The sequence below is a fragment of the Ochotona princeps genome, chromosome 6 (genome assembly GCF_030435755.1).
Source record: "Ochotona princeps isolate mOchPri1 chromosome 6, mOchPri1.hap1, whole genome shotgun sequence".
Classification (NCBI taxonomy): Eukaryota; Metazoa; Chordata; class Mammalia; order Lagomorpha; family Ochotonidae; genus Ochotona; species Ochotona princeps.
The window spans coordinates 13,507,026-13,531,099 of record NC_080837.1 but is presented as its reverse complement, the minus strand read 5'-3'; the positions used below and the strand labels follow the sequence as shown (position 1 = coordinate 13,531,099).

General features: G+C 49.2%; 1 long non-coding RNA gene across 1 annotated transcript in view; it reads right to left on the bottom strand.

Moving 5' to 3' along the window:
• Positions 1–4,793: 4,793 nt before the first annotated feature.
• LOC131480449 (uncharacterized) overlaps positions 4,794–24,074 on the bottom strand; it is a 31,293-nt gene continuing 12,012 nt past the window's right edge. Inside the window, exons 2-3 of the long non-coding RNA XR_009245536.1 lie at positions 22,556–22,688; positions 4,794–6,084 (exon numbers count right to left, since the gene is read on the bottom strand). This is a non-coding gene — a long non-coding RNA (uncharacterized LOC131480449). The remainder of the gene's footprint in view (positions 6,085–22,555; positions 22,689–24,074) is intronic.

Below are 24,074 nucleotides of genomic sequence, written 5' to 3'. Positions count from 1 at the left end.
GACCACCATCTGCCTTTCCTGTGACGCCTCCCACAGTGTCGTGAGGCTGGGAGAGATCTCTGTTTCCCCAGGGAGGACTCCCCCACTGCGGTTCTGAGGTGCCACCCTGATTTCCCCAGCAGTCTGATGCCAGCCACTTCACAGACAATGTTTCATCCTTGATTGAAGGGTTTCATCTCCATTAGAAACTGCATCTTTATTAAGCTCTGCTCCGGCTTCATACCCAGCTCTACTTGTCAGCTGCATTCTGGGCTAAATCTTTGACCTCTTCAAGCTGCACTCCTTTTTGTAAAATAGGAGCAGTGCTTTCATACACACACACACACACACACACACACGAATATGCTCATTACCATTTCAAGGGTTCACACCATGTACTGCTGCTTGGGTTGTGTATCAATATGTCTTTTATCTTATGTGAAGGAGAGCAGGGGGAGGCACTACAGCCATGAATGGCTGAGATTAGAAGTGGTTTAACAGGTCTCAGCCATGAACTTGGGTGAACTCGCAGGTGCCCGGGATAACACTACACTGTTGGGGTTGGGAGTAGTCCAGGGCCCTCTCCAGTTTCGACCGACAGAAAGGCAATGTCTGTCCCACCGTGGGCAGGGCGCCCAGTGCATGTGCAACCCCCAATTTGCCGTCTTTCTCCAAGTCACCTGTCATCAGAGGTAAAGACAGGTTGTGACTCAATCACCTACACTAGAATTAGAGCTGCTGTTTCTGGAGCCTTGAGAGGCCCATCCTGAAATAGTAAGGTGGCCTTTTCAAGGAATGCAGTCTCCCAGTGTCACTTTGGCACATTACAGCTGTCCCCAACGTGTCCCATCCTCCCACACAGTCTCCTGACTTTCAGGTACTCACGAGGAAAGAGACCAAGAGAACTCACGCCATAACAGCACCAGACAGGTATTTGTGAACATCCGTTCTAGAAGGTTCTAAACACTGTTTTCATCAGGATGGGCTGTGGGCTGAGGCTGCAAAGTGGATGATACTGGGGGAAGCCGTGCCCCCGGGAACCTGACCTAGGACTTCCTGCCTGCTTAGAGGATCAATGGCAGCTTTTGTGCTCTTCCCAGCTGGAGCCTGTGAGGCTAACAGGTGTTTCACATTAGATTCAGCTGGATTTTTTTTTTCTGCCTAATAACTGGGTCTCCCTCCCCATGTGTGGAAGCACTGTGAGAAGCAGGCCACAGAGCTGGGTAATGCTCCCTGGGAAGCACAGGGCAGGGTTCTCATGCAGAAGGTACAGTGGACCCTATGCCTGGGACCCTTGGGACTTGGCAGGGATGTGAAGATGTCCTTACTTTATTTCATTTTAGAATCAGCACAGGGAAATAAATATAATAAGAATTAATATGAACTATGCAAGCTGGATGATTTGTCTCTAGACTCGTACAAACATATCTGCTTCTGGCAGAGGGAATAAGTCCTAGGGCCCAGAGACATCATAATGCAGGGTGGGGTTGGAGGACAGGGAAGAGCATCTGAAGACAGAACTGTGGTCCTGCCTCAGGCCCTGCTGACCCACGAGCCCTAGGCCAGGCTCTCCCCTCCTCTCTTCCTCTCTGTCCCAGGCTCTCAAGAGTTAATCACAGCAAACTCTGAGAATGTGTGCACCGGAGGAGGGTTAGGGGAAGGGAGGGCCTTTGACGCAGTGGCGAGGACACCTGCCTTGAATGTCAGAAGGCTTGACTTCAAGTCCCAGCTCTGCTCCCAGTTCCAGCTTCCTGCTAATGTGCATCCTGAGAGGCAGCAGCAAGTAAGGGCTCCATGAGTCAGGTGCCAGCAACCCACATGACAGAACCGGCTTTCCAGTCTCAGCCTGGCCAGGTCCCAGCTGTTGAGGATATTTGAGAAAGAGGACCAACAAATGGGAGTTCTCTCCATCTCTTCAACCACTTATTTATTTTTATTGGAAAGGCAGATATACAGAGAGGGGAGACAGAAAAAGCTCCCATTAGCTGGTTTATTCTCAAAATGGCCTCAATGGCCAAAGCTGAGTCAAGCCAAAGCTAGGAACCAGGAGTTTCTTCCTAGTCTCCCATATAGGTGCAGGGTCCCAAGGCCTTGAGCCATCTTCCGTTGCTTTCCCAGACCATAAACAGGGAGATAGATTGGAAGGGAATCAACTGGGATGCAACCAGTGCCCATGTGGGATCCCAGTGTTTGCAAGGGGAAGGTTAGCCAACTGAGCCATCTCACCAGGCCCCTCTTCCTCTTTCTCTCAAATATAATGAAAATAAATTTTAAAAATGATAATAATAAAAGAAGATGGGCACAGCACGATGGCTTAGTGGCTAAATCCTTGCCTTGCATCCTCTGGGGTTCCATGTGGGCACCAGTTCATGTCCCGGCTACTCCACTTCCCATCCAGCTCCCTGCTTGTGGCCTGGGAGAGCAGTGGAGAACAGCCCAAAGCCTTGACACCCTGCACCCACATGGGAGACCTGGAAAAAGCTCCTGGCTTCTGGCTTTAGATTGGCTCAGCTTCAGCCATTGCAGTCACTTGGGGAGTGGGCCAGTGGACAGAAGATCTTTCTGTATCTCATTCTTTCTGTAGATCTGCCTTTCCAATAATAATTTTTTAAAACTAATAAAATAGGGCCCGGCACAATCCTAGCGGCTAAAATCCTTGCTTTGCACACCCAGGATCCCATATGGGCATTGGTTCTAACCTCATTGGTCCTGCTTTCCATCCGGCTCCCTTCTTACGCCCTGGGAAGCCACTTGGGGAGTGAATCAACAGATGGAAGATCTTCCTCTCTGTCTCTCTTTCCTCTCTGTATATCTGACGTTCCAATAAAAATAAAGTAAGTCTTTTTTTAAAGTACTAAAATAAATCTTAAAAAAAAGCATTTAGCTAACATTATGGTACAGTGAGTTAGGCCACCACTTTCAATACTTGCATCCCAATTTAGAGTGCTAGTTCAAGCCCCAGCTACTCCACTTCCATTCACCTTCCTGGTAATGCACCTGGGAAGGCAGTAGATGATAACGCATGTGTTTGGGCCCCTGTCAACCATGTGGGGAACCCTGAGGAGTTCCTGGCTCCTGGCTTCAGCCTGGTTCAGACCTGACTGTTAAGGTCATTTGGGGAATAGACTAGTGAATAAAAGACCTCTCTCTGTCTCCTCTTTGTTTTCCTCCCTCCATCTCTGTCACTCAGCCTTTCAAACAAAGAAAACGGAAAAAAAAAAAGGAGGGATAGTGCAAACCTACAACAGGGTAAGTTGTCAGGATGTTTGCCACTTGGAAGAGGGAGGGAGAGCCAAGCTCCAGAAGTGGGTGGCCCCCGAGGAGATGCAACACCCTGAGACTCACTAGGCAGGCATCATGTGTCCCAGTCCTGCCAGGCAGATGGAGCTGGGCCTTGCAGGTGGTGGGGGCTCGAGGACACAGAAGCTTGCAGAGAAGTGCACACAGATGTGTAGGTACTGAGCCAGGATGATCAGGGGAGGCAAGGAGGGATGGGGAGTCAGGGACGGACTCCAGGTGCAAGAGGCCCCGTGGGCACCCCACTGAGATGAAACATGGAAGCCATCTAGGAGATGGCTTCACAGATGGCCCTGTGTAAAGGTAGGGGGAAGGGGCGACAGGCACGGCTGCTGTTCTACCCCAGGGATCCTCAAGGAGCCAACCTTGTTCAGCACCACTCCGGGAGCTGAGCCACCAGCTGGGGACATGGTAGCGGCCATGACGTGTTGCAGCAGTCACTACCTTATTGTGCATTGTCATCTTCCCCTTTTATCTCTCCCTTTGCTCCTCTTCCTCTTCCCTTCCCTCTAGTCCCTGACCTCCTCCTCTTCTCTCTCTAATCGCCGCTTCCCCTCCCTGTTCTCCCTTCCGGCACCTTCCCTTCTTTCTTTTTCCCCCTTCTTCTGAATGTGTTAGTTTTCTTTTGACTTCCCTCACTGTTTGACTTAGCAGAGTGTTGGGCACATGGGCAGAGAGGTGGGAGGCCGAGGGACACGGGAGGGTACTGGCCTTGCAGTCCAGAGCCCCCACCCACTGGGCGCCAGTGGCTCCTAAGCTGTGTCTGTTTCCTCATTAACGGGACATGGCAAGTGAGTGACGCCAGCGTTTTGCTGCCTTTGTAATTGACTTTTTAGCGGAGGAATTCTTGTTTCCTAATTAGAATCAGCACAGGAATTTGCAAACCAGAGGAAAGAGGGCCATGGCCCAAGCAGGGTGGAGCCCTCGGTCCCAGTGGAAAGGACCTGGGCTGACCCTTCCAAGCACGGACGCTGCACGTGCCAGAAGTTCCATAAATACGCCCCAGCCGTCCCAGTCCCCCCAACCGTCAAGGGGCTCGATTTCAGCCAGGCCTTTCCTTGCTGCCACGTTGAAACTCTGTGTTTCACGTCCCTCTGCCTGGCAGGAGCTGAACATTCCATTGCATTCTGCTCTTGGCACACAGGGCTACCCAGCTGGCCAAGGCTGCTCTGTCTCTGCTGGGGAGAGGCCAGCCCTGGCACTGGGCACGGCTGATGAGTTTTTATTCGGATTTACCATGAACCCCAGTGCTCCCTGGGGAGGATGAAGCAGCTCTGAGCTCCCCGCTCCGCAAGCTATCTGACCAGTGACTGCTTTTTCTCTAAGTTCCTTGGATGAAAAACTGTCACGGGGGATTTTCTGGCTGAAATCCTTTACTCCTGCCAAGCCTGGGGCCAAGCTGCTCCCCCATGCTCCCAGCACTCCTGCCATGGCTTTCTTCTTGATCTAGTGATTTTCATTAAAAGCCAGGGACTTGGAAAAATGCCCTTACCGTCCCCGCCTCCACCTCTGCACCCTCCTCACCCCTTCATCCACAAAGTGAGGCTACTAGTACCTCGATTTAGCCAGTGAGCAATGCAACAGGCATCCCAGCTATCAGGACACTCAAATCCATTCACACAGAGGCAGCATGTGAGCCCCTGAATTACCTTCACCCTCAAACACTCCTTCCATCTGCCTCTGGGAACCCCTGAAATCCATACCTTTCATAGTCTGACCAGGTAGGAGCTTACAGACCCAATGACACTGAAGGGCCAAGTTCAAACTGGCTGGGACTGGGCTTCACTGGGTGCTACTCTGTAGCATCACCCTCGGCCACAGTGCCATGGAAGTATGTTCCAAGATGCCCACACCGTGGTTCCTGAGGCAAGCCTCAGTATTGGACCTCCTGCCTCCGTTTCCTTCCAGGTCCTTCACCTTTTCACATCAACCCCTATTTCCTCCATCAGGAGGTTGGGGATTTCTAATGCACCTAGGTCTCCTGTGGTTTGTGGCCTGTTTGCTTTGTGGGTTGATTTCAGATATAGGGAGGTTAACAGAGATGAACCCATTGAATGGAGGCAAGTAGCATGAGGCAGCAGTGTGGCTGTTGCCAGCACTGGCAGGTGCACAATTCCGGCGTTCATCTCAGAGGATGTTCAGCAGCCACAGGGGGTTGGCCCCACCACAGAAACCCACCTTGTGGCCTGAGCAAGCCAGCACATTCAGAAACAACATACTCTATGCTTCCTGCGGTTATCCTGGGGCTGGCTGGTGCTTCCACACCCTCCCCACAGGAGATACAACCATATCTTAACCCCTAAAGCCTGTCCATGTGACCTCATTTGGAAAAGCAGTCTTTGTCGATGTTATGAAGTTCGGGATCTTGATTTGAACTCACGATGGCCCTAACTCCAATGACCGGTGACTTTTGGAGAGACACACAAAGAGCACACACCTCGTGCTGATGGTAGCAGAGGCTGGAGTGACACAGTCACAGAAGAGCTGGCAGCTGCCAGGAGGGAGCTACGGTAATGAGAAAGGGTTTGCCCCAGAGCCTCCAAAGGGCATGCAAACCTGCCACCTCCTGGCCTTCCAGTTCCTAGGACTGTGAGAATCAATTGCTATTGTTTTAAGTCATCAAGACTATGGTCATCTGTATGGCAGCCACAGAAGCCTAACCCAGCACCTACCCTGGTGACTGGTTCTGACCCCCTGAACAAAGAAAAGTTAGGCTACGGTAGCTATAACAAAGCTCTTAAATGCAAAATGAAGTTATCTCTACCAGATAACTTTTCATTGCTGGAAGAAGTACCTTAGGCAGTGAATCTATAAAAAGGAAAACAATTAAAGATTTATTTAATCTACTTGAAAGAGCGACAAAGAGAGAGAAAGGAAAAGGCAGAGAAAGCAAATTCCAATTTGTTCCTTCACTCTCCCAAATAGTTGTAAAGCTTGGGACTGAGAAAGGCTGAAGGCAGGAGCCAAGAACTCCATCTTGGTCTTCGGCATGGGTAACAGGAGTCCAAGCACATGAGCCACCTTCCGCTGCCATCAGAGGTGCATTAGCAGGACTGGATCAGACACATGGCAGTAGAGCTAAAGCAGTGCTCCCGTATGGGGGGCTGGCATCTCAGGTGGTGGCTTAGCTCATGGAGCTCAGTTGCAGGTGTTCAAAGCTCAAAGGCGTGTCACAGCCATTGGCTCTGGTAAGGGCCCCATGGCAGATGGCTGAGGGTGGAGCATAAAGTAGAGAGACAGGGAGAAAGAGCCTGGGCCCCAACACAAGCTTTTAGGGTCATCTTCTCACAGGAGCCTCCTTCCAAGACTTACCTCCACCAATCCCATTTGTGGCCTACCGGCTAAGATTACACGTAGATACTTCTCACAAGGCCCCACCCACACATCACAATCTAAGGTGCCACCTGCTTGTTACACCTGGAAAGAACGTGGCTCCCCACACTTATACAGCTATTCGAGCCTCTGTTAACAGTTCATGGGTTAGGGTGGAGACTGGATCTCTCTAGGGTGCTTTGGAGGAGGGATCCACGGGACACGTTTGGGTCACTGAGGCTTGCCCCTCTGTGTGTCAATCTCACCAGAGAGCCGGGGTTTGAACCAAGTCCAGTTCTGCTTCTCTGTGCTTCCGGGCTAGCCAAGGGACAGTTTCTCCATACCTGCCCTTCTGCTGCTGGCCTCTGCCACACTCAGAACCCGTTAGGAGCCACCAGAGTCACTGGAACCTCCAAACCGTGATCAGAAATAAGCCTTTCTCTCCCTCAAGAAGCTCCTTTTGAACCCTGTAGTTAGAGCAACCATGAGCTTACTAAAGCGCTACCTTCCTGGTCTCATTAACATAGGACTTTAGGGGTTTAACGTCTTGCATGGGATCCAAATTATGTGACAACTACAGCAATTTCCATCCCACACAACAGTCTGCACCCAAGCAGGGAGGACTGTCATGGTGGTTTCCGGAGTCAAGAACCCATGCTTTGCCAAGTCCTTGTCCACACAACCTATCCCTCCCTGTCACTCTCCCTCTCCTACTCCTAGTTCCTCCTTTCTTCCTGTAGTAAGTCTTCCCAAAGACTTCAGGCTTAAGCATCTAAGTTATTGCTTTGAACAGGTCTATGCCTGTTAGACTAAAAACTCCTTGAAAGCAGGGATCTTTGTCTTTCAGACTCAATGATGTAATCCTAATATTTAGAGCATATCTGGACTCACAATGGATGCCCAGAAAACCTGTTCCCAGGGCCCAGTGCAATAGTTTAATGGTTAAAGGTCCTCACCTTAAACGCGCTGGGATCCCATATGGGCGCCAATTCTAATCCCGGCAGCCCCGCTTCCCATCCAGCTCCCTGCTTGTGGCAGTTGGGGACAGCCCAAGGCCTTGGGACCCTGCACCCATGTGGGAGACCCAGAAAGAAGTTCCTGGATCCTGGCTTTGGATCAGCGCAGCACCGGCCTTTGTGGCCACTTGGGGAGTAAATCATCAGACAGAAGATCTTCCTCTCTGTCTCTCCTCCTCTCTGTACAACTGCGTTTCCAATAAAATAAATAAATCTTTAAAAAAATTTTTTTAAATTAAAAAAAAAAACTGTTTCCAGTTGAATGAGGTTGGCTCTCCACTTCTATCGGCAGAAACAGGAAAACAGCACTACGTAGAAAATATTCTTTCTCTTTAAGGGTATAAACCAGAAGCTCACCTCCCAGCAACCAGAACTAGTCACATGGTCACATCAAACTGCAAAGGAGACTGGGAAGTGTAGCCCTTAGTCAATGGAATCAGGTAAATTCAGCAAAGCCACACCTGAAGAAAAAAAAAAAGGAAGAATAATTTGGAAGGGAAAACGATCAGTTTGCACTCAAATTGGGGACTGAATAAAGACTGCACATTTCAGACAAACCATGGGACAAGGCATTTGGAGGGGAAAACCAGTTTCACAATGTATCTAAGACAAGATTCAGAAAGGCTATTCCATAGACTCCTCATTTAATGGGTGACAAAACTGAAGCTTAGAAGGAGAGTGATGGCACAGATCAGCAGGCAAAAGACTTGAGCTGTAAATCAAGTCTTCCCTGTCACCACCCTACTGCCCCTGGAAGATGGGCTTATGGCTACAGGCCAGGCTTCTCAGGGCAAGGGTTGGCAGCATCAGCATTGTGTGTGAACCCATTCAAAATGCAAGTTCTCAGGCTCTCTGTGTTCTGGCAGACCTCCAGGTAACTCTGACATGTGCTGGTGTTTGCTGCAGGCAAAGGAGTGAAGTTCTAACGGACCAGCTTTCAGAACTCAGGGCAGTTCTAAGAGATCACTAGGGGCCCAGGAAGCAGAAAGCAGAGCTGAGGCAACACATACTGAAAGGAAGTACTTTTTCAGAACCCAGGGAGTCCCCGGGCTCAGGCCCAGAGCAGCAGAGGTGGCACAGACAAGCCCTTGGGCCCATCCTTGGCAACGCAGAGCCAGGCCCTCTCTGACCTCAGCATGTGACGAGGCTTGCCTATCTTCCCCTTCCTGCAAGTCACCTCCTCTTCTCTTAGGTATAGTCTCAGAACTTTCACAGCCTCCTTTCCTCTTTGGTTTCTTTTTCCTTTGACTTAGAAAAAAAAAAAAAAAAACTACCTGAGGGAGGAAGCAGATATTAGACACGGCAGTTAGGATGCCTCTTAGGATGCTGCAGCCCGAATCACAGTGCCTGGGTTGAGCTCTGCCTCCTCCACTTCCAATCCAACTTCCTGCAAAGTGCTCCCTAGGGACATCAGGTCCGTAGTCCCTGCACCCAGGCATGAGAACTGGAAGGAGTACTTGTGTTCTAACTTCAGCCTGGCCCAGCCTGTGACACTGGGGAATGGGTTCACGGATAGATGAAATCTCTCTCAATTAACAAATGAAAACAAATCTTTTTAAAGATTTATTTATCTGAAATGAAAGAGGGAGAGGGATCTGGATCGTTCTCAGAATGACCATAGTGGTCAGAGTAGCACTAGGTTGAAGCCAGGAACTTCTTCCAGGTCTCCCAAGTGGCTGCAGGGTTTGGCCCATCTTCTACTGCTTTCCCAAGCACATGATCGGGGAGCTGGATCAGAAGCACAGCAGCTGGGGCCCAAACTGATACTTGGGTATGGCATGCCAGAGATTGCAGCTTAGCTGATTGCAACACAACTGGCCCTGGAAAAATGAATTTTCAAAAACTGCCATTTGAGGAAGGAGGAACTTCCACTCCATGCTTTTCAACAAACGTGAGCAAACTGACAATTAGATGATTAGGAGAGCATGGCGACTTCAAACCAGGGGCTCCTTGGACCCAGCTCAATGGCCCAGTGGCGAAATCCTCGCCTTGCACACGTCAGGATTCCATATGGGCACCAGTTCATGTCCAGGTTGCTCCACTTCCCATCCAGCTCTCTGCTAGTGACTCAGAAGGCAGTGGAGGATAGCCCAAAGCCTTGGGACCCTGCACTGCTTGGGAGACCTGGGAATAGTTCTAGCTCCTGGCTTCGGATCGGCTCAGCTCCAGCCGTTGCAGCCACTTGGGGAGTGAACCGGCGGACTAAGGATCTTTCCCTCTGTTTCTCCTTCTCTCTGTAGCTCTGCATTTCCAATAAAAGGAAATAAATCTAAATTAGTCTCTTAAAAACAAAATAAATGAACAAACAAATAAAAGCCAGGAGCTCCTTGGGAGCAGCCCAGCATCATGACTTCCTCTCTGTCCAGTCCAAGAGAACTCTCATCAAACTCTGATCACAGATAGCCTGCTCCAGGCTCCAGGAAACATGTGCCAAGCAGACAAAGTCTCCTCCAGCCTTGGTCCTGTTGCAAGCTTATCGCAGGACCTGGGACCTTTCCCCTAGTCCCTCTAATCCTCTGTTGAATAGGAGAGTTAAACAGAGAATGTAGACTTCACGTCCCAGACACTTGGAGAATAGACCACAACTGCCTTCTGGTGACAGCAAACTCAGATTACAGACAAATTACCCTGGGCAAATACAACAGTCTGACAAACCAAACCTACAGTTATGAGTGAAGAAACCCCTAATTTAAAGAGACCAGCGGCATTAAGAATGTTTGCCCAGCAGTCCGTGTGTTCCTGTCATAACGGCTTTAGGACATCATGTGACAAGTGTTCCTTACAAAAATGGACAGATTGATGCTGATATAGTGGCTCAACAGGTTAACCCTCCACCTGCAAGCACTAGCATATCATACACATACTAATTAAAATCTTGCTTGCTCAGCTTCTCATCCAGCTCCCTGCTTATAGCCTGGAAAAGCAGCAGAAAATGACCCAAAGGCTTGGGACCCTGCACCCATGTGGGAGACCCAGAAAAAGCTCCTGGCTCCTGGCTTTTTTTTTGTCTCAGCTCTGGCCATTGTGGCCATTTGGGGAGTGAACCAGCAAATGAAAATCTTTATTTCTCTTTCTCTGTAAATTTGGCTTTCAAATAAGTCTTCTAAAAAACGGTCAAACTCCAGTATCATGTGTTTTAGGTTACTGTAACCAATTCTTTCTTCTGTTCATCTTTGTTATTTCTCATCTTCTTTCAAAAATTATTTGAGGTCCCCTATAATGATGCTAACGCTATTGCTTTGCTATTGTAACATAAAGCATTTTCTTCTTTACTGTGAAGAGAAAGAAAAGAGGTAGAGAACAGGAGGAAGGAGAGGCCAGAATAACTCACACATAGGTTGGAGGAAAAACAAAAAGAAAATACTGACCCATCCCCCAAAGCTCCTTTGACTACGCAAACAAAGCTTTCTATTTTTCTTTGGCTCTGTTCTCAAAAGACCACTGGGGAGCTCTATCAATTGGAGACCAGGGCCTTGGTCCCCTTGCCAGGACCACTCCACCAAGGCAGCACCTGCATCACCAGAAATGGCTAGCTGGCTCTGAGGCATCGGAATCCCAGCCAGCGTCCTGCAGGAACCCAGGAAGCTCGAGACCAGGGACAGTGGATGAAGAGGCTGGAGTGGATGAAGGAGATACAATGGATGGTAAGGCTGGGAGGAACCAATCCTCCTTGGGGTGCTGCCTGCCAGCAGGCCCCCACCCAGGATGCTGGCCCCAGGCACCTACACTGTGCTTTTCCCAGAAGGGCTGTCCACTACCAGTTGGTTTGCCTTCTGAGCACTTGTTCAGGGGTCCTGGGAGGGGCTGCTTGAGCATGGCCCTCCAGGCCTTGGCTGCAGAGAAAATGTCAGCATGCAATTTAGAAAGAGCTGCTTCGGGAAGCTAAGCTGTGACTAAATACTAAAGGGAAAAAAGAGGGACAGTGCATTGCCATCTGTTCACATGAGGTGCACTGACCCGATGGTGAGAAGCTCAACCAGGGGCCCGGAAATTAACATGATGGCATATGGACTTGTTTATGAGAAATAGAAGAGCAAAAGTGTTAGGTCATGCCTGAGAGTGGGCTCTGGGAAAGACCGAGGACATGGGCTGGAGGATTTTCAAAGAGGGAAGCCCACTGTTGGCAGTAGTTCACAGGTACCCTACAAGGGGAGATGGGATAGAAAAAGACAGAAGGTGTGGCATGGTCAGAGGCGCTGGAGCATGAGTGAGGCCAGCCGGGAGTGTGTAAATCCACACATGTGCATGTTCCATAGCTATGGTGCACAGGCTTCAAAAATGTTGGCACCCCTATGATCTTTCTCTCAATTCTATTTTCCCTTTAGTTCCATAGAGTAGCCTCGTATGGTGCTTAGCTTGTGTATGTGGTGGGTCACAGCCACCCAACCAGGCAGGTACTGCTACTTTCTCCATCCTAGAGGCTCACAGCAATGAAGCAAGTGGCCCAAGGTCACCTAGAGCCGGAATGTGAATAGGCAGCGGGGTCCCTTAGCCTGTCTCCACAACGATCCTGCCTCCATGAGCATCATCAGGAAAGAGACTCAGTGTGTGTGAAGACCATGATGTTTCCAGTTGGGCACCTGCTGCTTTGGGGTGGAGGCACCAGGCCACTGGGGATGCTTTCTGGTGCTCATGATAGTGACAGCTACTGCCGAAGGCTCTGAGGAATCCCGGCTCGCAGAGGAACGAGGGGCCTTGGAAATAGACAGCTTTGTGTCCTTGGCTTTTGTCAGTTTCTGAGCTTGCCTTCAGGAGAAGGTGAAGTACATACAGAAAGAGAAAGAAGAGAGAGAAAATAAGAACAGGGGAGAAAGCAAGTCAGCTACATATCCTTTGCACTCCCCTGGCTAACACAAAGGCAGAAGTCTTTATAGTGAGCTAATCAATGGCCAGTCAGAGCACTTCTTTTCATCCAGAAAAAAATCGATCAGTCAGTCTGCACCAACAAAGAGAAGCAACAGGACGGCCTGGCTGATGAGTGCCTCTTCTTGGAAAGCTAGTCTGTGCAGTTATTCATTTAACCTTCATAGCAATGCCCGAGGCAAGTGCTGTAATTAAACCCATTTGGGGCATGTATTCTGCCTGGCCCGGGAGCCCGGTATTTAAAATTAGCTTTTGTTGACTGGGAACCCCGACCTATAACTTGCTGTTCCATGGCTTGGCTGCTAGTAAGAGTATGATGGAGCTCAGTATTCCCATCTGTAAAACGGAAAAAGATTCACAAACACTCCTTTCTGCTTAGGGCTTAGAACCAATGCCTTATCTTCTGCTGGGTTTCCTGGCCCCAGGCAGTCAGCTCAGCTAACACTCCCAGCAGCCCGCAGCCCCACAGGCCCCGGGGGCTGCTGCTTATAGCCAACCTCCCACAGGATCTCTCAGGAGCATGTAGCATGTGTCCTTGCTTCCTGCCTCTTGGCACTGTGTTAGGCGGAGGCGGATGGAGCCCCTACCGTGCCTAGCTAAAGAAGAGGAGGGGAGCAGCAGATGGTGAGCAGAGGGCCCTGGCTCCACCCCCCCCCGTGCCTATCACCTGCCTCTTTTCCCCTGGCCACCACCTGGTACACTGACAGCCAAGCCCGCAGCCCAGCCAGACAGCCAGCAGCCGTAACAGACATGGTCTGCCACTGCTCATAGCTTTTGGTGTTTGTATTTTGCTGGATGAGGATGTTCACATCCTCTTGTGTCCCCTGCCCTGCCCTGTACTCGGGTGCTGAGTCAGAGACTCTGGTGCACTGGGAGGGGGAGAGACGGGCTGTGCACCAGGGCAGTGTCCATTCCAGGGAGAAGGCCAGCCTCTGGGACTTCATGGAGGACTTGGGATGGATTGGTGACCCCTGGAGTTCGCCTTTCTGGGCCTCAAACTCCTTCCTGTCCTCCATGGTGATTCCAGCACAACCCTCAGGGCCAGATCCAGCCAGCTGATTCTTTTTGTAAATCAAGTTTTAAAGGAGCGCAGCCATGCCCATTTGTCGAAGCTGCCTCCATGCTGCAAAAATGACCAGTGACAACAGGAACCATATGTGGCCCATGATATTTCCTATGTGGCCCTTTACAGATGAAATCGGCCTGGTCCTGCTTTACAGAGCTGCTCTCACAGTTACAGGGGTGATGGAGAGGCTTGCTGCCCACCTGCGAGCTCTAAGGACAATCTGACAGGTGTCTGGTAGCCACGTGTGCTCAGAACTCCACAGGGTTTGATCTCCATAACAATGGATGGGCTACTGCATTTCACCCGGCTGGGACCAAGGACAGTAGGTCATAATCCAACACTTCCATGTTCTTGTAGTGAATACAGAACTACTGCTGCATGGGATGAATGATCCCAGGAATCATCCTATCAGCTCAGGCCAGGTGCTACCACCACATCTGCTCAGCTCACATCAGCCACGGCTGCCCATAGTGAATTGCAAAACGACTCTTAAAACTCCTAGCATTAGAAACGTCACAATGCTGTGAAGGAACTATGAGGGTTAGTGGACACTTGGTGGGTAAGGGGAGGATGCAATTAACCTTGAAGTAGATTATGAAACAAGACCTCCGGAAGGCATGTGGCTGGAGGCTAGCAGCTGATAGAGGGCAGACCCCAAACCTGAACCCCGTTTGCCTCAAAATTTTAGTCATACCTCACACTAGGACCCAGCTCAAATCCCCCCAACTTCATCACCTCTCATGTGAAAACCAACATTTACAGGTTTCCTAGTTTTGCCCCCCTGTTCCCACCAAGTCCAGCACTTGCTTATATGCTGCACAGTCTTATTAACCTTCAGGGGTCTTCCCATCTCTTGGATGGAAGGTCTGTGGGGTTTGGCTTTCTTATTCTCCCCCACAGGGCTGAGCACTCAGTAGCACAGGGCTGATTGCAGTGTTGGTTGGAATATCATGGGTCCAGGCTGTGACTCTGCTTCCTGCACTCAGGGGGACGGGGCATGGGAAAGGGAGGGGAGAGTTGCCACCTGTTTACATGGAGGAGGGAGGGCACGGAGCAGCCCACCACCTCCTGCAAAAGCTGTGACTCTCCTTCATGGGAGGGCTGCCTTTTGAGACAGGATGGAATTGAAGCCCACGTGTGTGCTCTTCTCAGAAATCTGCAGGTCTGCACACAGAGCCACAAGCAGCCAGCAGTCCCGGGCCAGCAGCCCTTCATGTAGGGGACCCTGCTGGCTGCTGGCTTCCTTGGGGCTTGGGTTGTGTGGCTGTAACTCAGGAGTAAGTTCCATAACCCATCTCATGTTAAGTTGCCTGTGGGAGCAGTTACCCCTCCCTCTGTCCCTGGGACTGGGCAGCTCCACCACGGGTTTGTCGTCGTTGGCAGCCACCATTGTCAGCAGTTACTAAAAAGCCTGCCTATGTGCAGTGGTCAGGCAAAGCTCCATCAAGAGGAAATCTCACTGCCGCCATCAAGAGTCTTGTGGGCCAGCCCATCGCAGCCTAAGTGCGTGGGGCTGCGGGCAGAGCAAGGACTCTGGAGTCCAGAGACCCAGATGTACATCCTGACCTTACCACTTAGTCTCTGCCCTAAAGCAAGTCGCACATTTTCTCTGAGTTTCAGATTTTCATCTACACAAGGGATTATTTTTTAAAATACCTTTCTTGGTATTATACTGTTAAATTTTGCTATGTGCATATCTGAACTCCTTCCTCTTTCTGCCCGCTCGCTAATCTTTTAGGTAATCTAGACCAGAGGGCATAGATGTACACACATGTCACCCCCCCCGCCAATGGGCATGGCAGACATCAGTAATCAACCACTGCACTGCATTCTGCCATGTTAGGCTTAAATGAGGCCTCAGGGTCTTCAGCACAACATTTCAGTTGAGATCTGACCCCAACCTATATCTCTCATCTGGTTCCCCCCTTGAGAGCAGAGCTAAGCTATGATCCCTGTAAGGTCAAGAACATTTAATTGAGCATTGGGGAAGGCCCTGTAGGAATCTATTCACAGGAGGAACCAAGGAACCTCCAGGAAAGTAATATATGCTAAGGGAATAGAGAAGGGAGTCACAGAAGTTTGACTCAAGTAGAATAAATAGCCCGCCATCTGGGAAGTGGGCATGCAGATTCCAGATGACCTCTGTCTGCCTCCTCTGCACTGATGCCCAAGTTATCTGTGTATGAAAGAGAAGGAAAGAGATGGGCAGGGCCTAGAAAGAAAACGTATAGAACAGTAGTTTCACAGTGATGGACATAGACAGTGATGGTCTAAGATAGCTGTCACTTTGGAGCCTGTGGCTACTGTCACTGTGGAATGTCCTTGTCAGGTGTAGCTAGGGGAGGCATGGGGCATGGGCAGGTGTTGGGCTTGTACAGCCTCAACATCAGCACCAGAGAATACCAGCAACAACAAAGGGGCCTCCAGCGTACCACAATGTACCAGGTTTGGAAAGTGGCTCATGTGGTTGCTGAAACGTTCATGAGTGGTAACTGAGCCCTCAGCACAGCAAGGCAGAGCAGGTGGGCAGCTGAGGTCAGGTGCTGTGAGACCTGCATATACAGGACCCCCAGGACTAGCTGGGAGGAAACTTGAGGTGCCATAGGACCCATAGGAGGCAGACACAGACACCTTTTAAAAACAGTATTCATAGAGCTCCCCTGCAGTGCATCTTTGGCAACCCAGAAAACAGCAGAGTTAGTGTGGGATCTTGAGCCATCACACATCTCATATTATTTGTCGAGAAGTAATTTATATAAGTCAGTTCTGGCATTGTGCTACTATGAAATATGCATTTGGTCTCCAGAAGTGATAAGAATGTCTTTTGTATGCTAATGAGATGACTTGGTGTCTGACAGTGTCTGGCAGTGCCTGGGTGGCTCCAGGGTGGAGGATGGTCACCGGAAACTCCAAGGCATGATCAGGGAACTGGGGCTTAGAGCACCCATCCCCTTGCCAACCTTTGAGAAAAGAAAAGAGGCCGAAGGATTATGAGACTTTCATCAAAACCCTGAAGGACTGGCTTCCGGAAGTTTCCAGACAGCTAAGTTTCCCCTGGAGGATAGCTGCAGAGGATATGGAAGCTCTACATGGCTTCTCTCCTTCCTCATCCTGTGTATCCAATACATCTGGCATTCATCCACAACCTTCGAAACAATCCCTGGAATAAGCAAACAAACGTAAGTGAAGTGCTTTGCTGAGTTCTGTGAGCCACTCTGGCAATTTAATCAAACCCAAGGCAGGTGTCACCAGCATCCCAACTTACAGGCAGCAGAGCAGAAGCACAGGTCAAAGCCTGCACCTGAGACTGGCATGTGAAGTGGGGCTGTCGTGTAGGACTGACCCCTCGCCCCATAGAAGCAGACACTATCTCCAAGAAGACTGCCCCAGAGTTGGACTAAATTCAAGGACACCGACCTTGTATCTGCTATAGACTCCAAGCTTGATATGCGGGGAAATACCCTAATACATATGGGGTTACACTATGTTCTGGGTTGTGCAATGGTGACCAGACAGTAGGGGAATGAGCTTTTGTTTTCGCTCTGTATCAAAGAGGCCTAGCCCTGACATGCAGTAGCTGGGTTCTACCTTCACTGTGTCCTTGCTGGTCTCCAGTTTAAGTTAGTGTGATACTGTTCCTCATAAAAAGGCTACAGCAATGAATAAAGGAGTGAGTTAATGGAAAGATGGGTAAATGGATAGATTGTTGAGAGGACAGATGGAAAGATGTATGGATGGGCAGACTGATGGACAGATGAACGGATGGTTGGATGAATGGACAGAAAATTGAGTAGACAGATGGCTGGATCAACTGGTGGACAGGTGGGTGAGTGGATAGATGGACGGACAGAAGCACAGGTGGATGGACAGACAGTCTTATAGATGGATGGATGGTTGGAGTACCATTCCCGGACGCGAGCAGGGACAGTCTGGTGAGTAATCATCGTTTGCATGTGTCTTTCCTCCCACTCTTCTCTCTTTTACTTCCTTGCTCCCTTTGTTGTCACCACTCCTGGCTTCGCCTCCATTGTGAATTTCCTTTCTCATAGTTCCACTGTCCTGAGATCAGAATGAAAGGCTGGATCAATTTTCCATTAATCCATTCATTAATTAATTGGGTCAATAACTGTTCATTGAGCTCCAGCTGTTCCTTTGTCCATTCCTGTGGTGCCATGACAAGATGTTTATTGAGCACAGGCGGGGGTGTCTGATGCGGTGCCAAGAGCTGAGGGGGAAGTACAATGGACTAACCCACTTCTAGGCATCCAGCAAGCAAGACATACTAAGTTTGCATCAGCTATCTATATATTAATGATTCTTACTGAATCTATTGCCTGCTGAAACTACCAGGTTTTCTGGATGTGGATAAAACGTAGTTGAGGGCCTGGTGTGATAGCCTACTGGCTAAGGTCCTTGCCTTGCACGCGCCCAAGATCCCATATGGGTACCGGTTCATAGCCTGTGACCCCGCTTCCCATACAGCTCCCTGCTTGTAGCCTGGAAAAGCAGTTAAGGACGGCCCAAACACTTGAGACCCTGTACCCTCGTGGGAGACCAGGAAAGAAGCTCCTTGCTCCTGGCTTCAGATCAGCGCAGCTCCAGCCATTGCGGCTGCTTGGGGAGTGAATCAACAGAAGAAAGATCTTCCTTTCTGTCTCTCCTCCTCTCTATATATCTTTGCAATAAGATTAAATAATAATAAATTAAATAATAACTTCACAATAAAAATAAATAAAATCTTTTTTAAAAAACATAATTGAGTCCTTTGTTAAGATTAAAATACACCATGAGGAGCATCTCACAGACCAATCCGCTGGTGTTAGCAGGAGAAAAGCTGAGGCCTAGGAAAGTTAGACGCTATACAAAGGCTTGCAACTCTAATAGTGTCAAAGCCAGGGCAGGGGGACACAGCACTCCTTGACCTACCGCCTCTGGCTGCCTCCCGATGGATGGCTGAGCTCCAGGGAAATGAAAGCACCTTCTACCTTCAGCTCCATTTTACTCACTTGAACTTGTGTTGTTGGATTTTTTAGTCCAAGCACAGCCCTGGGTGTAGAGTTTTTGGATTTCCTCTTACTCATGACATTCCCTCTGTCGAGGTCATTTCCAGCCCTGCTCTTGCCAGGCTGGCTGCGGCAGGTGCTCCCTGCCTCAAGTCAGGCTGATGGGTGGAAGCGCCTTGGCTCCTGGGGCTTTCTGTGCTGTGCTCCCGGCCAGCTCCTTCCGGCACTCACCAAGCGCTTCTGCCTCTCCTTCCCGGTTGTGTGGCTGTTGCCTTCCCAGGGAGATTCTGTCTTCCCAGCTACCTTCCTGTCTGCTTACCAGGAGCCCACAAGTCCATTTCAGATCTCCTCAGAGTATGGAGTGGGGGCAAAACATAATGGAAGGGATGTTTAAAAATTATTTACTTACTTATTTGAAAGGCATAGTTTACAGAGAGCCAGGATGGGGTCAGCCCAAAACCAGGATCCTCTTTATGGTCTCGCAGTACTTGGGCTGTCCTCCTCTGCTTCCCGGGTGCACTAGCAGGGAGCTGGATCAGAAGCAGAGCATCTGGTACTCGAACCAGCACCCACATGAGATGCTGGCAACACAGGCAGTGGTTTTGCCCTCTATGCCACAACGCCAGTCCCAACAAAAAGGATTTTGCTTTATTTTGAGAAATAGCCTTTTCTGGGAGTTTCATATTACACTGAGAAAAATCACTGGACTGGGCACGGCCAGCGACGGGACCCTAACCCTTTATGGACTCACATTGTTTCATTCCCCTTAGTTTCCTCATCCATATAATGGGAGCAGATGGAAATCCACAGCTCATGAGCACCTGCCCTGCCCAGGCAGCTGTGCTGGAGGCTTGATTTACATTTGTCTGTTATGTCTTCATCACCACAAGGTCATCCTCACTTTATAAAAAAGAGAAAAAACTGGTGTCAGAGAGGTTAATTTGGCCAGGTTTATCCAGCTAGTAAATGGCAGGCTTTCTTTATCCCTGCCCTCCCTTGTTGAGTTATCGTAAAAAAAAAAAAAAAAATGTAGGCAAGAATGTGAAGCTGCTTGGAAAAGCATAAAGCCCTCTGCAAACACAGGGAGTGTGATTAAAATATCGAGCTCCCCCGCTTGCTCTCTCTCCCTCTCCTTTTCTCTCTCTTCCCTGGAGTGTCAGCAGCTGCCTTTGGTCTAGACCTATCAAAGAAATGTCATAAAACCATTTTTCAAAATGTCAAATGCCTGTGTACTTTAGCCCAAAGTAATTAAGCCCTTTTATTTTCTCCGAGTCACAATGCAGAACCCTGGGAGCTTCCAGAACGTGCCCTTTCTCCTCCACCCTGAACTAATGGAAATCAAGGCTGAAGGCTGAGCTTGCTGGGGACTCCACGAGGGCCCTTGAGTGCCGTGGAGGCCTGACCTGGCCGTGGCCAGTCTCCAGCAATGACCGCAGCATGCTAAATAACACAGGGGGAGTTCTTCACCGGGGGGAGGGCCAAGGACTCACCATGGCATGACCCTCTCCTGGCATAGCACCTAGCTCCTCAAGGCTCGGTGAGTGGGTTCCAGAGGGTAGGCAGTCCTGCCACCTTCCCTCCTTCCACAGGGGCACAGCACCATGGCCCCTGGGGGGCAACTGACATCCCCTGCCCCTATGGAGGCTATTAGCTCGAGTTGCATCTTGGTGCACCCATTTCCCCACCTTCTCCTCAAGACAACCTTCTCTTTTTGTTTTTCCTGACAAACGAATTAAAGTTTATGTTCCAATAAAGGGCAAGGCTGGCATGAAAGCCTGGGCCTGGCATTTCTCTGAGGATTCCTTTTTCCTGGCATTTTTTTTTTAATAGCACAGTGTGGGAATTCTAGATACTGCCAAGCCCAGCCTGGGGAAACAGTGGCTTCTTCAAAATGTCTAGAGCCGTTTATGACCTGGTCCCACCCCAGTTTCTTGTCATTCACTGTGGGGAGAGGGCTGAGACCCAGAAATGTGTATTTTCAAGCCTCTGAAGTAAGTGTGATGATCAATGATTTGGGAAACCACTATCTTTCCCAAACTTTCTGTTCAGTCCGGCTTCCAGTTCATCTCTCGTCTCATCCCTGAGGCTGCACACAGTTCCCCGGACTTCATCCAGCAGGGGTTTTTCCACTTCCTCTCATTATTCTCTTCCCCCAGCTCACTTTGCATCGTGTCTCTGAGGATTCTGACCGGCGCAGCTTCCAGGAATGCTTTGTCATTCGTATTCCATTAACACCTTTGGCTCTCAACTGACACATAAATTAGTTATGATGTGAGTGCAGAAGCTGTAGGAGAGACCCCAAAGACCAGTTTGCCTGATTTAACACCCAGAAATATGCTCCTGTCTTCTGTAGCAGTGCAGGGCTCATCTGTCCTGTGTGGCTCCCGGGGCCAGGACCCAGGCTCCTGCTACCTTGCCACGCATCCCTAAAGCCTCCGTCCTTTCGTTCCAGGCGGCTCATTACCATGTCAGCCAGTGGCAGAAGGGAGGGTGGGAAAATGAATAACCATGACAGGAATTACCTAGAACACCTGTGAGCACATTCCAACACCCAGAATGCCATCACAGAGGAGCAGACATTCGCCTAGTGGTAAAGACACCTGTACCCTACACCATAGTGCCTGGTTCAAATCCTGGCTCTGGTTCCCACTCTATCTCCATGCCAGTGAAATTCAGGGAAGCAGATGGTGATGGCTGATGCAACTGGGCTCGTGCCTGTCATGCACCACATGGAGGAACTAGATTCGGTCTCCAGTCCCTGACTTTGGCCTCAGTCCAGCCCTGAGCACTGCAGATGTTAGAGGAATGAACCAGAAGATGGATCTCTCTCTCTCTCTTTCTCTCTCACATCCTCTCCTTTTCTGCCTCTCAAATAATTTTTAAAATAATAATTAGTTACTGTTCAAAAAAGAACCACATACCACCTTTAGCTGCACTCAAGTTGAGAGAGTTCATTCTGCATCACTGCATACCTTGTTTCTAACACTGGGGGTTCTCATGCAAAGAATGGCATGGGGAATAATCTAGCAGATTTGGCTTCTACTTGGGTTTGTAATTTCCAGTTTGTGTCTGTTTCCAGCTAGACTATAGAAATTCTTGCCAAGCATCTAACCTATGGAAATCACTAGAAGAGTGCTACCATGCAGCAAACTAGACCAGAGTGGTTGACAAAGTCATTTTTATCTTAGTTCTATTACACACTATTTAGGGATTACTTCTTAGCCCCTCTGAGCTCCAGCCCATAAGGCCATACCATTCAGTTTTAAGGTGTCTTAAATATTATTTAACAATAGTCTTCTCATTTTGTAATGAGGAAGCCAAAAATCAGAACCATGACTTGTTCAGGACACAAAACTTTGTAAAAAGAAAAACCAGAGCCCAGGCCTACCCCAAGCCACACACAGCAGCAAGAGATATCTCTCATCTCTCCACAATGGGAAATTGGCTACAAGAAATACTCTTCCAATCCAGAAACTCGATGCATAGCCATAGTCCAGCATCCACCCCTCAATCACATCAAATACAGCACAGGGACAATGAAACTCATCCAAGCCTTGAACCACTGAATCTCATTGGATCTGGTTATATGCACTTCAACTGCTAAGATGATCATTCAAGAGATAGAGCAGCTAGTGCTGTGGTATAGCAAGTTAAACCACCATCTGTGATGCCAGCATCCCGTAAGGAGCACCAGTTCAAGTCCCAGCTGGTCTGCTTCTAGTCTAACTCCCTGATAATGGGTCTGGGAAGCAACAGAAGATGGTCCAAGTACCTGGGACCTTGTCACAGACAAGGCAGAGCCGGGTAGAGTACTTGGCTCCTGACCTAGCCCTGACTGTTGTAGCCATTTGGGGAATGAACTGGCAGGTAGAAGAACTCTTTCTGTCTTGACTTTTCTCTGTGTTAAATAAATACTTTTTTAGAATGTAGGAGCATTCGGAGCCTTAGCATCTACAACCGTGAAAGCAGCCAAACTAGGGGGAGGAAGCAAAGGAGAGAGACCTGGGTGGCCCTGTTACCTGATCACAAGTGGCAGGACTGCCTGTTAGCTTCTCAGAGAGAATCCTGGCCTAGGTGCCTGGCTAGAGCAGCTGTCTTCGGGGAATTTGGAATCCTGGCCAGACACAGTTGAATAGCAGCAGAGGAGGACATCTGTAACATCAAACAGAAGAAATGTCACACAGCAAACGGGCCGTAATCATAATAACAGCCTCCCTTTATTGCTCAATTGCAGTGTGCGCCCCACACTGTGAGAGGTATTTATTTTATAGGCTTGATCTCATTAAATTCTCACGACAAGCTTCTGGGATTATTGAAGGTCACGCGGCTGGTAAGTGGTGATTAATTGTCAGAGGCGCCGTGTGAAGAGCATAAATTACGGAGCCCTTGGAAGGAGAGAAGTGCTGGATGTGGTCTGGGGGGACTCTGTGGGGCAGGGAGGGGGGACCTGGCTTCCGGGGCTGCACGGGAGGGGACTCGGCAAAGGTAAACCCAGAATATGAGACTGTAGTATGGAAGTCTTTGATTTTAGATTCTATATGTCATATAAAGTCATGTGTACATATGCATGACAGGAAAAAAACTAGAAGGAAAAATTTGGGGCATTACTACTATGTCTCTCATCACAGAGGAGGAACATGGGTAATTTGATATTTTTCTTTACATACGTATTTACCAAGTTTCATTCAGTGAGTACACATTACATAGTCTAAAGATGCTCATATTTACTTTTTTAACTTAATATTTCCATACTCTAGCAGGGAGCACCATAATAAACATCTCACTGTGCCTTGAAATGCAAGTCATTATCTCTTTTTTCAGTTTGCAGAAACCAATATTTCAACCAAAATGATTGTTCAGTACCGGCTGCATCCACAGACCTTTCTGGAAGTTTATTTAAATATGTCTTCCTGGTTCCTTGTGTACATGCCCAGATCCACAGCTTCTACTTGCATCCGAAACACTGATGCAGGTCTCTCATTCATGAAGTCTCCCATCAATGTTCTTGATAGTCATTTAGATGAGGTATCTTCCCTAGAGCTATACATCCTCAGGGAATGGCACCCTTTTTGGGGACCAGGTACCCAAGCCCCTTTCAACCTCACCAATGAACGCAAGTGTGGCTTTCAGGGTGTCAGGACTCCCTTTTTGGTAGAGGAACATAACCACATCTGATGGAACCAGAAATCTATCCACCAGTCTGTGGGTCTCACCTTCCTCCTTCCTGCTTGCCTGATTTGGTTTGGGGGGGTTATTTCTTTCTCTTCCTTTCACTGCGATACTTGGAATGTTGACTGTGTAAGAGGCAGTACATTAAATAAAACTTGATCATAATCCCAGCCTGTCATATCCCTTGCTGCAACAGGAGCAGCAGAAAGGTTAATAACTGCGAGAGACCCCACACACACCTAACCAGAGTGCAGCTCCCCATCACCAGGTGACAATGAGGGACCCTCCATGAATGCCAATGATCAGGGATGTACTGGAGCTCAGCTCTCCAACCGTCACGGGGCTGACAGCCTGCGGAGCTCCGTGAGG